Source organism: Equus asinus, chromosome 11, assembly GCF_041296235.1.
Source record: "Equus asinus isolate D_3611 breed Donkey chromosome 11, EquAss-T2T_v2, whole genome shotgun sequence".
Lineage (NCBI taxonomy): Eukaryota > Metazoa > Chordata > Mammalia > Perissodactyla > Equidae > Equus > Equus asinus.
The window spans coordinates 83,185,911-83,200,520 of record NC_091800.1 but is presented as its reverse complement, the minus strand read 5'-3'; the positions used below and the strand labels follow the sequence as shown (position 1 = coordinate 83,200,520).

At 48.3% G+C, this 14,610-nt stretch overlaps 1 long non-coding RNA gene across 2 annotated transcripts in view; it reads right to left on the bottom strand.

Annotated features, from left to right (window-relative positions):
* Nucleotides 1-11,086, bottom strand: part of LOC123289681 (uncharacterized) — a 345,699-nt gene extending 334,613 nt beyond the window's left edge. For both annotated transcript variants that reach the window (XR_011506667.1, XR_011506666.1), the window contains exon 1: nt 10,965-11,086. This is a non-coding gene — a long non-coding RNA (uncharacterized lncRNA). The remainder of the gene's footprint in view (nt 1-10,964) is intronic.
* Between the last annotated feature and the right edge of the window lie 3,524 nt (nt 11,087-14,610).

The following is a 14,610-nucleotide window of genomic DNA, read 5'->3' as shown; positions in this document are numbered from 1 at the left end:
GCTGGGAATAAGCTGATGTGTTACGCCTGATATTTTGGGGGTTATCTGGTTTAGAAATTTAGCTGCCTTAATTACTATTGCTGCAACCTTGGGGGGCAGCTACTGCCCACGTAACAGGTAGATTTGGGGAGCTAATTGTCTCTAGCTATCTGCTCCCTGCCCCCACTAGCTGACTCATCTCGGTAGAAACTACTGGTAAGTCAATCAGTGCTCTCATTGATCTAGACAACATGGCCAGGTGGCAACAGGGGGCATACCATCAACAGGAGAGTTTGCAGATCCAGGAGTGAAAGGATCCTGGAGGAGAGCGGTGGAAAGGTAGATCACAGCCGTTACTGTGGGGCCGGGAAGCAAGAGGGAGAAGGGAGAGCAGAGCACATGTGTCCTCCCCTCCCCTCGCCCCTGCAGACTCTGCATCCCTCCAGCTCGGCCCAGCCTGCATCACAACGCAGGCAGCCCAGTCACAGGGAAGAATCCACGTGCTCAGTTGGCCTAAAGCAACAGCCTGGAAAGAACATTTGATAAGTGTACTGGTCAGTTAGCATCACCCCCAAATCATGTCCTTCCTGGTACTTGTGAATATGACCTTATTTGGAAATAGGGTCATTGCAGATGTAACTACTTAAGATGGGGTTACATCAGAGCAGGGTAGGCCCCTAATCCAATGTGACTGATGTCCTTCTAAGAAGAGGAGAAGAGACACACGGGGAGAAGGCCGTGTGAAGGCAGAGGCACAGACTGGAGCGATGCGTCTACAGGCCAAGGACACAAGGACGGTCGGCAACACTAGAAGCTGGAAGAAGTGAGGGAGGACCCTTCCCCACAGGTTTCTGAGGGAGCACGGCCCTGCGCACACCTTGTCTTCGGACTTCTAGTCTCCAGATCCGTGAGAGACCAGCTTCTGCTGTTAATGGTACGTTGTTACAGTGGGCCCAGGAAACTGAGACGATAAGGAATTAGAAAAAGACGACAACTCACGTTGGAGTCAGCCAGTGCTACAAAGGAAGCGGGGCCTCCTGGGGACAGAACCCAGAGCCCAGAGGAGACCAGCCCCACCGCACCTGGGACACAGAGAGGCAGCTCAGAGCAGGTGGGCCACGGCGCGGCCACGTCACCAGGCTTCCTCTGGCAGAGGTTCCAACCATGCGTGGGGGAAAGAGGCCAGCAGGACCTGTGCCCAAGCTGCCCTGTCCAGCCAGGCCGCCACCACAGCACAGGCAGATAGCCCCCAGCGGCAGGAGGGCGCTCAGGCCCCTGCTCCTCACGAGGCCTTCCGAAGTTGGCCATCTTTCCCAGTCTGAAGAGTTTCTTCACAGGTCAGGTGGACAAGCTCAGGGCACGGGCTGCCCTTTGGTCCTGCAGCCCCCTCTCTGATGAACTTTGGGCCCTAATCCAACATGGCTGGTGTCCTCATACCAGACAGTGACACAGAGCGGGGCGCCCTCATCTGATGGAATCTGGAAAGGTCTGCTCACGAGATGGCCAAGAGCTCTAGATTACTCTAGAACTGGTTTACCCTAGAACACTTCAGCTGGAAACCAGATCCACGCGGTACAAGGAAACGGAAAACTTCTTTTCTTTCTAAAGCGACAGTCCCCAGGTGAACAAGATGCATTGAGTCAGCACTTTTGCTCTCTAAATGGGCTCTGCTGCCACCCCAGCCTCAACCCTCAACCCTGTGACATGGGCAGGGGTTGGGGCCTGGCTTTCGCCTCACGCTTGAGTCTCAGGTCTGTGTAATTTCCTCTGACCTCTGACCTTTGATCTGTTTATTTAGCGCATCACCCTGACCTCTTCTCAAGCATTAGGCTCCAGAGTCAGGTTCAGCCATGGGTCAAAATCTAAAACCCTTCTGGATAAGGCCAAGCTAAGAAAGGCCTCTCTATGCCAACACAGGTGTGCTTAGATACATTTTTAAACATAAACATATTTATCTACATTTTTAACGAATGGGACTGACTGGATAGGACGAATGGACTCTCCCCTCACAGAGCCTGCATGCCTCGATGTCCTCTCTCACCCTTGGGCTCCAGAGCTGAACACCAAGCCAGGTGTGCAGCAGGCAGGTCCTAAGTGTTTACCGAATGGAAATGAACTGTCACTTCATGCCCAGGTACTGCTCATCTCATCGGCTCATTAATCGGCTTTAAAGATGTGAATTGCTTCTGAGAGGAGAGAACCAGCCTCTCACGCCGGGCCCTGCCTGAAGCCAGCTGGCCAGGGCCTTCTCCGTGACCCGGTGAAGGAAGAGAGCTGAAAACCACACCCCTCCCTCTTCCTGCTCCGCCTGGTTCAGAAGTCAGCCTGCTATGCTGTTTACCCGGATGTGCACGCAGCATCCGCGGTCTTCAACTCTGAGCATAAGGGCACTCCAAGCTGGGGTGTTTACACATCTGGCTGGCGGGTGCCTCCCCGAGCCACCTGGTTACTGCAAAGCTCTGTGGTCGAGATCCATTTACACTGCCGCAGAGTGCTGACTTAATCATGAGTGCTCCACTGTGCTCCCCCAAGATCATCAGCAACAATCATCATTACCATCCTGCTCAGCGTGTCTCACCTGCAGCCCGCAAGCATCCTGGGAGACACGTGTCTCCAAACCATATGTTTCTGGCTCGGTTGTGCTTCTGACAGAGCCGTGAACATCAGCTCGTGGGAGAGAACCCACCAGAAAGCCAGTGATGACGTTTTCCCACTATTTTGGTAAGTTCAGATGGTCGACATCATCACCTTATCTGCATCATTCTCCTCTTCAGATCCAAGACAACTGTGCTAGTTGGGTTTTGCTATATAACAACCATCCCCAAAACTTAGTGGCTGAGAACGATTTATTATTTTCCATAATGTGGGCTGGCTGGGCGGTCCCTCTGCAGGCCTTGCCTATGCTCACTCAAATGGCTGTGTGCAGTTGGAGGGCTGGCTGGGCTGAGCGTCACGCCCACGTCTGGTGGTTGGCAATGGCTGTGGGCGGGGCTGCCCGGTTCTCGTTCATCCTCCAGCAGGCTAGAGGGGCTTCTCTACTTGGGAGCCTCAGGTAGGAGGTCAGGAGGGTGAAGGCAGAAGCTGCAGGCCTGTTAAGACATAGGCCCAGAAGCTGCAATATGTTACTTCTGCTGCATTTTATTGATCAAAGGATGTCCCAAGCCAGCCAAGAATCTAAGGGTGGGGAAACAGACCCTACCTCTTGATGGGAAGATTGACCAAATGACGTTGCAGTGGGACGGGCATACTCGAATGGAAGGTATCTGTGGCCACAGTTTGCAATCTACCACAGGAATGAATTTGGTTCAGAGTCATTTCTCTGATTCTTCAATTTAGTTCACCCCTCACTGAGGGCCTACCACGTGCTAAGTGAGCATTGCCTCTGTGCTGGAGATCCCGCCATGAACAGGGAGAGTTCCGTCCCTCCGAGACCTCACAGTGCGGGTGGGAAGGACAAGGAGGCTGATTTCAGGAGCAGCGGCACAGATAAGCCTGGGTGCCACGAGAGACAGAGAAATGCCCTTGGTGGGGGCAGGGGGCCAACGAAGGCCTCCTGGGGAGGAGGATGCTACACTAGGTCGCAGTGTTGAGATGGATGCATGTTGGAGAAGACACAGCATTCCAGGCAGAGGGATCAGCAGAAGGTAAAGCAAGCCAACAGAAGAGCACTAATTCCACAGAGACTGACCGCCTGCTCTGCAGGAGGCCCTACAGATGGCACGACGAGGGCGGGAAGATCTAAGATACATGCACTCGCCACCACGACTCGGTACAGAATACGATGGTCACTATCAGAGCGGCACAATGACACGAAGAGTGCAGAGACGAGGGAGCAGCCATGAGGAAGAGCACAGATTCCCTTCACAGAGCTCAGTGGGGCTTCACCACGCCTCACCTGGGCCCTTCCTTTCACGAGTCTCCCAGTGGCCACAACGCTTCCTCCACTCTCTGCCGATTGGAATATTCTCCCTAAAGTACCCGCTGTGGCTGTTTCCTGAAAGACACAGTCCAAAGGGGTGGCCGACCCCTTATCTTGGCTCTGGTTCCTTCTAAGCTTCAAAATCCAGGCAAGGTGGATCCTCCAAAAATAAACTCTTGGATTGACAGGTAGCAATGAGAGCGCTCAGCCTGAAGTCTAGGGATCAGGAAGGAACGGCTTCCTATATCCAACGGGCCACCCTGGGACAGCTCCTGGTTTTGCTCTTCCTTTTTCGTCTCTACTTCTGCTTGACCTCAAGCCTTCATCTTTCATTTGAACCTCTGCAATCGCCTCCCAGCTAGTCCTTCGGTCTGCAACGTCACTACCCTCCCCTTCATCTCCTGCACAGCTGCCAAAGTTGTCTTCTTAAAAATCTCATTACAGAATGCCCTGCTCTTAAACTTTAAATGGCTTCCTGTTGTCAAACGGATACATAGCATCCTGTGTGCCACTTGCTAGTTAGACATTCGCTGAATAGCTGCGGCATGCACACGGTAATCATTGGATGAGGAACGAGATGTCTTAAGCACATGAGTCTCAGACACTGATCGTAAGAGTTGCTTGCTGTCCTTTTAAAGCTGAGATATTTATTGGCATTCAGAGAGGGCCACCTGAAAAGGAGGTCCAGACACACGGCAAGTGGCTTCCAAAAGGTGGAAAAGACACGACCCCATATGGAGAACAGCCAGAGACTGGGAGGAGGAAGTTCCGGGCATGGGAAGTGTACAGCATCTGGGGCACCAGAACGCAGTCATTACATCAAAAATGTGCCCTTTGAAATTCCTGATCAGTTGTGTGCCTTTTACGTAAGTGTTCCTTTTTGTTCTTCCTTAGTCTTAGTAATTTCTGTCTCAGCTTGCCAGGGCCTGAGACAAAGCTCACGTGTGGAGCCTTTATTGTGAGTGTAACAGAGGGAAGCGAGGGCAAGGAGGGACGGCAGAGTGCCCGGACCCCAGGGGTGCGTGGAGCTACATGGCGCTGGCCTTGGAAGGCCCTTGGAAGGGGAGACAGGACAACAGGAGAAATGAGGCTGCAGGCCAGCTGTGAAGGCCTGTGCTTTGGGATGTGGCAAAGGCATGGACCAGTGTTGGTGCTGACCCAGCCAGGATGCAGGCTACCTGTGGGCCGGTGGGGTCAGGCAGATCAGCAATGGCCACAAGCAGGCCTTGTGCAAATCCCTTCTGAAAGGCAGTCCAGCTCTGTGGTGGCAAGTGGACCAGGCCAGGGGAGGCTTCTCTGCCCGAGGCCGGCCTGGACACGTGGAGCCACACAGAGCGCCTGGGGGTTTGCGATGGTCCTGAGGGCACTCTCATGGAAAGAGGCCCAGAAGCAGCCTGCTGCTGCTCAGCACCCACCCACCTCAGACGAGCCGTGATGCCACGTGTGCTCCTGTCCGCGAAAGCCATGGTGTGTGTCCCCAGAGCTGCGTGGCCGTATTTCCCTTTAGGGAATTTATTCTCTTACACAAACCGAAAGACTCTCCCTTCGAAATATTCAGTTAAAGAAGAGGGAGGAAGATCCGTAAGGCTAGAACCACAGAAGAAGACATCCCACGCTACGTGGCACGGGGTTACTGTGAGAATCACGGGAGACTATAAGGAAAGCGATTAGGGTGGGGCCTGGCAGATGGTAAACGCTCTATCTGTGCTAGCTGTTAGTACTATTATTGGTGTCATTATTACTAATGCCTAGAAGAAAACATGTAGGATGCCAAGCAAACAGAAATAACTAAATAAAAACAGGTGGCGGACGTGAAGCAGCATGACAGGACAGCATGCTCGGTCTAAAGGATGCATAGGTGCCACCTGTGTCCCCTGAGGACGGCGTTGTGCGGATCCCCTGCCTCCTGACTCACGACTCTCCTGTCCCCTCTAGGGAATTAGAGAAGACAAAGCAAGAGGCTGACCATGTTAGCGCATCTTGTCGCCAAGACATAGGGAGCTCCATGTAGCCATCGCTGAGGTGAACCGGGGGGGCACTGCTGGGCCCATAGCTGACGTAGTGTAGGTGGGACACCCTGCCCTGCGCACCTCGGGCAGGCTCGGCCACAGGACAGGCCAGGACCTCAGCCCCACCAACTGCAGGGCCCAGGACGAATGCTCGAGGAAACTGTCGTGGCTGCAGACAAGACAGGGGCTCAGGGCAGGCTGCAGTGTCAGGCAGGGAAACTGAGGCAAAAAGCCAGTCTGCTAGCAGAGTGTGCTAGTTTCCTATTTCTGCTGTAACAGAGTCCCACAGACTCAGCATCCTAAAGTGATGCAGATGGGTCGTCACATAGTTGTGTGGGTCAGAAGTCCAGGTGGGCTCAGCTGGTTCCTCTGCACTGGGGCTCACAGGCTGAAATGAGGTGCTGCAGCCTGGTGGGCTCATCTGGAATTTCTGGGGAAGACTTGCTTCCAGGTGCATTTGAGTTGTTGGCAGAGTCCATGTCCTTGTGGTTGTAGGGCTGAGAGCCCGTTGCCCGGCAGACTGTGTGCGGGTTGTTCTCAGCTCCTCGAGCTGTGCACTCCCCCGGCTCCGGGCCGCCTTCACCTTCAAAGCCAGTAAGGGCGGGTCAAGTGCATCTCACCCTTGGGTCCCTCTGAGCTCCCCTCTGCCTCCTCTCGCCAGCTGATTTCAAGGGCTTATGTGATTCGATTGGGTCCACCACACACCCCGGGGGATCTCGCTGTCCTCAGATCCATAACCTTAATCCCATATACAAAGTCCTTGCTGCACAGAACGCGATCCAGTCGCAGCTTCCAGGGGTGAGAGGAAGCCTCTCTGGTGGCCCTTCTGCTGCCACGATGATGGACAGAGAGGCCGAGATTACCTCCAAGGAGGTGAAGGGGGCTCCCTTCTATACCGCCGTGAGTTGGTGAAAACCTCTTGTATAAAGTCACGTAGCAGTCAGAATCGGCAGGTGCCACAAGACCAGGTGACTCCACGGTCTCCCGGAGCAAGCCAGTGAAGCTGGACTTCTTGCTCACACCACGCATCCACTGCGCGTCGGCATGGGCTTGCTTCCCCCAGGCCGGTGGAGCAGCGCCTTCCTGAACGTGGCCGGTTTCTGGGCAGATGTGGAACAGAGCTGGGGAGGGTCCTAGCCAACAAGTAAGTCTTTGACCCAGAAGCAACACCCGTCATAAGGTCCATTCTGCTTAACAGCGGGCCAGACACTGCAGTCCTGCCCTGTGCCTGAAGGTGGCGGGCCAGCAATCCCGGTGAACCACAACGTGACTGCTCCCCACCACAAGTACGAGCTGTTGGGCACACGCGGCATGCCAGCTCTGTGCAACGTGATTCACAGAGAGTCACTAGTTTAGGAAAAATAACGGCCTCAGCACCCAGGCTCAAGTCGGGGCCCACAAGCACCTTCCTCAGAGAGCTGCCTGCTGCAGGGTCAGGAGGCTCGCGACTCGCAAGGACGGTCCAGCTCTGAACCAAGAGGTGACGTTCCCGGGCGCATCAATACTTGCAGACAAAATAAGATGCTCTGTCCCGACCTTCACTTGGAGAAAGGATTATGCCGTGTGTGATACAGATAGTTTACTGCAAATAGTTCTCAATTAACAGGGCGACAACGACTGTCCCTCATCCATGTGTCTTTTCCCCTAAAAAAAGCGGTAACGATTTAAAAAATATTTACCCAGCTCCTCTCTCTCTCACTGCCCCTTCAAGAGAAGTTCTGGTTCCCCACAAGAATACCAGAACCACCTGAGTACCCACGGGAATATAAACAGCAGAAAGGGATTCCAAAGACAGCAGGATTTAAAGAATGTCCTGTGCATGGTTGACTCCGTGAAATACCCTTCTAAAAGTTATTTTTTCTTTGCATTAATTATGACTACTTGATGCTACCAAGCACGTCAAGGAGATAAATAAAATGTAAAACTTTGTAACTGTTTACAGTAGTACAAAATATCACTTATTTTGCATACAAATCAGGGAGACATACAGACCGTCTCGTCCTGCCACGGCAGACGGGACAGTGTCCTGGGGCAGGGTGCAGTGAGAGTCTGCATATCCCCACAGGGCCTGTCGTGACCAAAAATGCAATACCTTTTGGAATGAAAAAATTGCAATAGAAAGAGGGAGAAAGAGGTGAGCCATGCATTTTAGGGGATGGCTATTTCATGCATAGTTTTAGGAAAAGGAAGAAAGATGGACTACTCTTAAAAGTATCCACAAATGTGTGCTTCTCTCTGCATTTAGAGGAGGAACAGGTCAGCTTTCCTCAGTCCAAAAGGGCTACACCAGCTCAATGTCCTCCCACCCCTGAAGACGGGGAAAATACCCTGATAGTCCCAAAGCGGACAGGACGGGGCAGCGAGAACACTGCCCTCCTCGTCTCCCTTCTTGTTCAAGATGAGCAGAGAAGAGAATCCAGAAGGGTGTCTCCTAAACTGTCCACCACAGGAAACAAAGGAGAAATCCTTCCAAGAGGAAGGGGAAAGACCTACTAATGAAAAGCATCTGCTGTGGAACAGTAAAGAAAGTTCCTAAAAGTATTCGTCTTGTGTGCTCAATAACAATCCATAAAATCACATACGCTGCATGAAAACCAGGAGAAAGGAAATGGGGTGAAGACAAAGACTGTGATGAGAAGGGACACAGGTAAGAATTAAGCGGAGATGCGAAGAGGGGAGCAAGGGAGAGTCACCAAGAAACCGGAACGAAACAGAGGAATTGAAATCTTCATCAAAGCAGGAAAGAGCCCGACTGATAATACAGAAAACTCAAGGCAAGATTTGGAAGACAAACTTGAACTCCTTTCCTGAGTGCAGGTTAAAGATCCGATAGAGTTTTAAAGGAGAGAGAAACATTATGTCTGTGGAGAATGAACAAGCAAAGAGCACACCTGCCGTGAGCTGAAACTTCACAAACGCTTCCTAAGGATTCGGGAAAAAATAAAAGGAAGAGACGTACTCCTAACCATGTGCTAGTGAATTAAATTTCAAGCGCGAGAAAATAATCTCATAAACCTTCAGGTATTAAGGGTAAAAATACATATAAACAAAGTGGAAGCTGTCCTCTGGCTTTGTCACGCGGCAGATGCACCGGCGATGCGCGGACACGACGTTCTGTGGCGCATGCACAGCAGTGAACAAGAGTGCTCACCCCATGCAAGTTGGTTCCCCATGCAAACCGGCCAGACCCCATTCGCAGACAGGAAGACCCCAGGAAGAAGACTACCCTCTCCATCTTCCCAAACAAAGTATCTAAGACACAGGGAACCCAAGGGGGACACGAACACAGAATGCAATGTGGGGACCTCCTTAGATAAACACAGAAATAAATCTATGTAATCGTAAATGTAATTCTGAAATCAAACCTAAAGGTCAAAATATTCTTGAAAAATAAAGTACTATGCATTATCATCTTCACTATCCTTACCACCTGGCTCTAAAACCCCAGATTATATTAAATACTGTTTGATTTATTTAGTAATCATATTAAACATATTATTTTTAACAAATAATTTCTAAACATATAATAATAAGTGATGTTCAGAAATTACTTCAGAGGATGGAAGGAGAATTTCCTAATCTTGCATAGCTGAGAGTTAAATTTTGATGTGCATAGTTAGAGAATAGTTTGAACTCAGGTCTTAGAAACACTAAGGGTAGCCGCTAGAGAGATTGAAAATCTAAGTTTTTATTTTTCAAACCATTAGAGATAAAAGTATATAATTTATTAGAGGTAGAGAAAGGTGAAAGGAAATGTTGAGAACGATAAGTCTGTAAAATAATTATCATTATTTCCATATAGTCAGATTTTGTCCTCCACCTCTCTCCCAAAAAATGATAATACATTTCAAAGTAAACTACAGTATCTATTTACACAATCAGGAGAAAAACAAATGTACAAGAATTAACATAATTCCTATAGATCAGCAATAATGAAAAAACTGTTTATACTACACTGTAAATAACTACAAAAACTGTAAATAACTACACAACATAAAAAATATTGAAATCAGTATGATTAAAAATATACCTTTATCAAGCAAATATTTACCAAGGGAGCAGACATAAATAAAACAAGCATATACTATTCCTAGATAGGAAAGCCATTACATGTATTATAAAGATGTCAACTCAACCCAAATTATTTAATAAATTGAAAGAAATTCCAAGAAAAATTCTAACAACATAGTTTAGCAAATTTTAACTGTTATATTAAACTATATAAGGAAATATAAATGAATAAGGAAGATAAAGATCATTAAAGAGAAAAATAATGATGGGGTGTACCACTGCTGCATATTGAAACATACTGTGTGAGAGTACACTCACTCAGCTTTTACAGAACTGCCAGACGACTAAGGACTTCAATAGTACAGACAAAAAAGCAGAAATAGAACCGAACTATGTTTTATTCTTTAGTAATATAAAATTGTATTTTAAATCAGTGGAGAAAAACTGAATTATTTGGCAAATTCTGCTGGAATAATTGTTCAACTATTAATAATAAATAAATTTTGACACTTGTACTCATATCACACATCTAAAGAAGGATTATTGCAACAACAAAGCCATAAAGAAAATTTAGGGAAAGAAAATTTTATGTGCATAAATATCTGGTGTGAAGACAGGTTTTGTAAACATGGCATCCAAATAGAAACACTAAGAAAAATGTTGAGGGATTTGACAATGTAAATTGTTCATACCCTTTTACTGTTAAAAAATATACAATGGCAAATGACAAATTGGGGAAAATATTTAAAAGAAATACAATACCCCAATGGCTATTGAATACCTCCATATGTAAACAGGACTTGTGAATCAATAGGAAAAAAGTATCTCCATAGAATAGTGCACTATGGATACAAATAAGCAATTCAGAAATGCAGACCAATAAATAGCCAGTCACCACATGAAAATTCTTTACCCTCACTAGTGACCAAAGGAATACAACTTAAAACTAGATAGCATTTCTTTACTGGTCAAAGTGGCAAAGATTTTTTAAAATAACAATACTCAGTTTGTCAAATGTAGCTAGGAATCAGGAATCATTTCCATACCTTATTGATGGGCATGTCCATTTGTGTGAAATTCCGGAGTGCAGATTTTCAGTGTGTCTCAGATGCCTTGTAAATGTTTACCTCTGATGGAATTGGCAATTGTATTTCATAATTTTCCCCCTAAGGAAACAATCAGAAATATACACTCAGATTTGGGCCAAGGATGTAAATTGTAATTTTTTTTATATCAAACTTGGGGAATAAAAACCTAAATGTTCATCAAGAGAAGAATACTTTAAAATAAACTTAAAATTAATAACTACACATTTATAAGGAACCACTGAGTAATATTCAGAAAGCATTTTAGAGAACCATTCACTGGTATGGGAAAATTCTCATGATGTAGTGCCAACCAAAAAATTCAGGATACAAAATGTCTCATACATTATGATCTTGATTTTATCTTTAAAAAACTGCACTTTTCCTACAATCAACATGCATTTATTTTTCCAATTAGAATAATCACATTCAAGACAATCTTTTAAAAATCACACTGTGAGGAATCCTTTCCAAACGATGCCTTTTGGGCCCAGGCCCCAGCACGTTGTCATGACTCACGTTTCGAATGTGAACACAGAATCAGGCTGGACGCCCTTTCCCTCTCAGCCTGACTTCAGGGTACCTGGGCTCCACCTGTCTGTTATCTCCATCTCTGTGCAATATCCAGGTCATCCAGGGTGCTCTCCTGTTCCGGAATGATGTGTGAACGCACTCAGCCAGGCGGCCCACTGTAGGTGGCCAGTGGACATTATGCCAGGATCACCACAGCTGTTATCACAGTTGAGTTAAGAAGGAAATGCTTTGGGGGCTGGCCCCGTGGCCGAGTGGTTAAGTTCGCGCGCTCCGCTGCAGGCAGCCCAGTGTTTCGTTGGTTCGAATCCTGGGCGCGGACATGGCACTGCTCATCAGACCACACTGAGGCAGCGTCCCACATGCCACAACTGGAAGAACCCACAACGAAGAATACACAACTATGTACCGGGGGGCTTTGGGGAGAAAAAGGAAAAAATAAAATCTTTAAAAAAAAAAAAAGAAGGAAATGCTTTGGGCACAGAGGAGGAAGCAAAGAACTGAAAGCAGACCATCTTGGAAGCAGGTGGTGAGGTCAACACAGACTATTTGGGGCCCATCTGAGCGAGCAGAAACTTCTTCCTAGTCCCGGTGCAATTGCCAGTTGGCCTGACCCTTTCTCCAGCTTCTCTGAGCCAAGAAACAGCTAAGGGGTCGTGTGGACAGCTTTGGGTGTGTTCAGTGTTGATCACTGTAGCTTCCGATTTTCTTGTCCCCTTAGTCCCACAACACGTCTCCTGAAGGATCTTTCTGTGGCTCTCTTCTCAGGAAACCTCACACTTATTCACTCTGCTATCAGCAGTAGTTTGCAGTGGGCTTGTGTAATCCAGCCTCTCACACTTGAGTTATTATTTATTTTTTCCATGTTTACTAGTTTAATAATTTGACAGGAATTCCTCTCTCAAGGTTTTACACCACATTTAAAATGTTTTTACTTCCGCCTCCTCTTGTGTAAGCACAATGTTAATTCCTTTGCAGTTTGTTCAATGGAAACAAGGCATCAGCCCCCAGATCTGAATTCTTCGGGATCGTGTTCTTCCCATCCCTTGAGATCTTTCTAATATTTTGTATTTGTTGTTTAATAGGTTGTATTTTCTGCTTCCATAATTCAACATGCTTTCTTCACAAAGTCATTTTTCCTCTTGCTTTAAAAAGATATAAATTGCTTTAGACACTTTTTAAAACTTTTCACCTTTAACTCTGCCATGTCTGGAACTAGTTGTGGTGGTTGTGGAGGCTGTTAGCCCCAAGAAGTTGGTTTCATGTTGGTTTTTGGTCCATATGTTCAAGCCTTGCCCAACTTTAGACCTATGTTGGAATCTCTGTGCTGGTCCGTTGGTGCCGGTCCTTCACAGCACCATCCCGGCCGTTTTCAACACTAATTCAAATATTCCCGGGATGCTGCATCCCCTCCTTTCAATGAAAGTGTGAGTGGCCTCACCCTGGGAGGGCGGTGCTTGAAGACATAGTCATCCGCCCTTCTGGGCCCGATGGAGGTGGTGCTCCGACACCCCTCTCACCGCAGGAGCTCTCAGTGCGAGCAATTTCCTCTCTTCCTCCAGCCAGCAGTTTGGGATCCACTCTCCACACGTTCCTGGCAAAGCTCATTTCCTTTGTGGGAAGGACTAGACTGGCCCCCTCATTCACCTCCGTTTTGTGTCCAATTTCCCTCTGGTTTCAGCCCTGCACATCTGCAGCCCTGCGCTCCGTCCCGTCCCCACCCAGGCTCCGGTCACTGCATGAAGAGTCTGCTCTGCGCCAGGCCTGGGCGGGGGGCTGGAATCAGAAGTAAACAGGTGGGGAGACCCTTCCACCCTCCAGGAGCCTCCCTCCGGGGGCATCCATCGGTCCCTAACACTTGTTCTGGACTTGAGTCCTCCACCTGACACCCCTAAACTGTAGCCTCGGTCAGTGAGAAGGGAAGCCTTCCTCTAGGCGTCTCCCCTCACCCCTCGCTCGTAGGGTCTCTCTTCCTTTCTCAGGAGTCTCTCCTCTACTTTTCAGTGATAAGTGGGCTCACAGCCATACCAGAGAGCAGCTTGTGTCACAACGTCAGGTCTTTTGCCTGCAACACTCAGTCAAAAGCCCGTTGGATTGCCCCTGGAAGAGGCACGGATTCCTGCAGAGAGAATGGAGGTGAGCAGGCGGAGGGTTCAGGCTGCACCATCTCAGGTGAACTCAGGGGAGACGCCCCCTGGACCAGGAGCAAGGACGCCACGTACAGCCGGCAGAGTCCTGCAGTCTCCTCACAGCCTAGAGGAGAAGAAGGCTCAAGGAGTCAGGGTCGGGTCAGGTGCTCAGGGCAGCCTTGAGTCAGGGGTCATATTCATCACGGTCCCTTCATCATGAGGCTGCTGAAGCTTCAACTTCAGGCCTCTTTTATAGCCCCTTCTAAGGACCTGGGAATGGGCCTTGAATTTCATAATAATACTTTATTATGATTTTCCTTAATGGGGGCTATACTGTGTAAGCTTCAGGCGTCTGCAAGAAGCCTGGATCTGCTACCGGTTGAGACTCAGTGAGCGACCGGAGAAACACACGTTAGGATGTAGGCAAAAACTTGAGCGCTCCTTGTGTGAACATCCTAACGTAGCAGTAACTCCAGTGCGCATCTGCGTCCTTTACGACACCCGAGTGGGTCGTGATGGCGTTCACTGTTTAGGAAAGCTTAAGGAGGAAATGACTGATGTTTAAATGCGTTTTTAAATGTGTATTATGTACAGTCTGTGACTCAGAATTCTCAGAGCCTGCGGAGAGACACAGGGGCCTGGAGCAGGCAGCACATGGCATCCTGCTTCCCTGTTGTCTCCTCCCCACAAAGGAGACGAGAGACAGCGTGGCCTCCTCTCACTCACTGATCCCGAGACATTCCCACAAGTATCCAATCTTTCTCTATTATATACTACATATTACACTGTGATGAACATCTTCCTGCATAGGCATTTTTTCCCATTTCACATCATTTCTCTGAAACTGATTCCTGCAAATGGAGAGTGTAAGTTAAAAGACATGGACATTCTTAAGAGCATTGATAAATATTGCCAAATTGCTTTAGTGTTACAAAGAGTTATTGCTT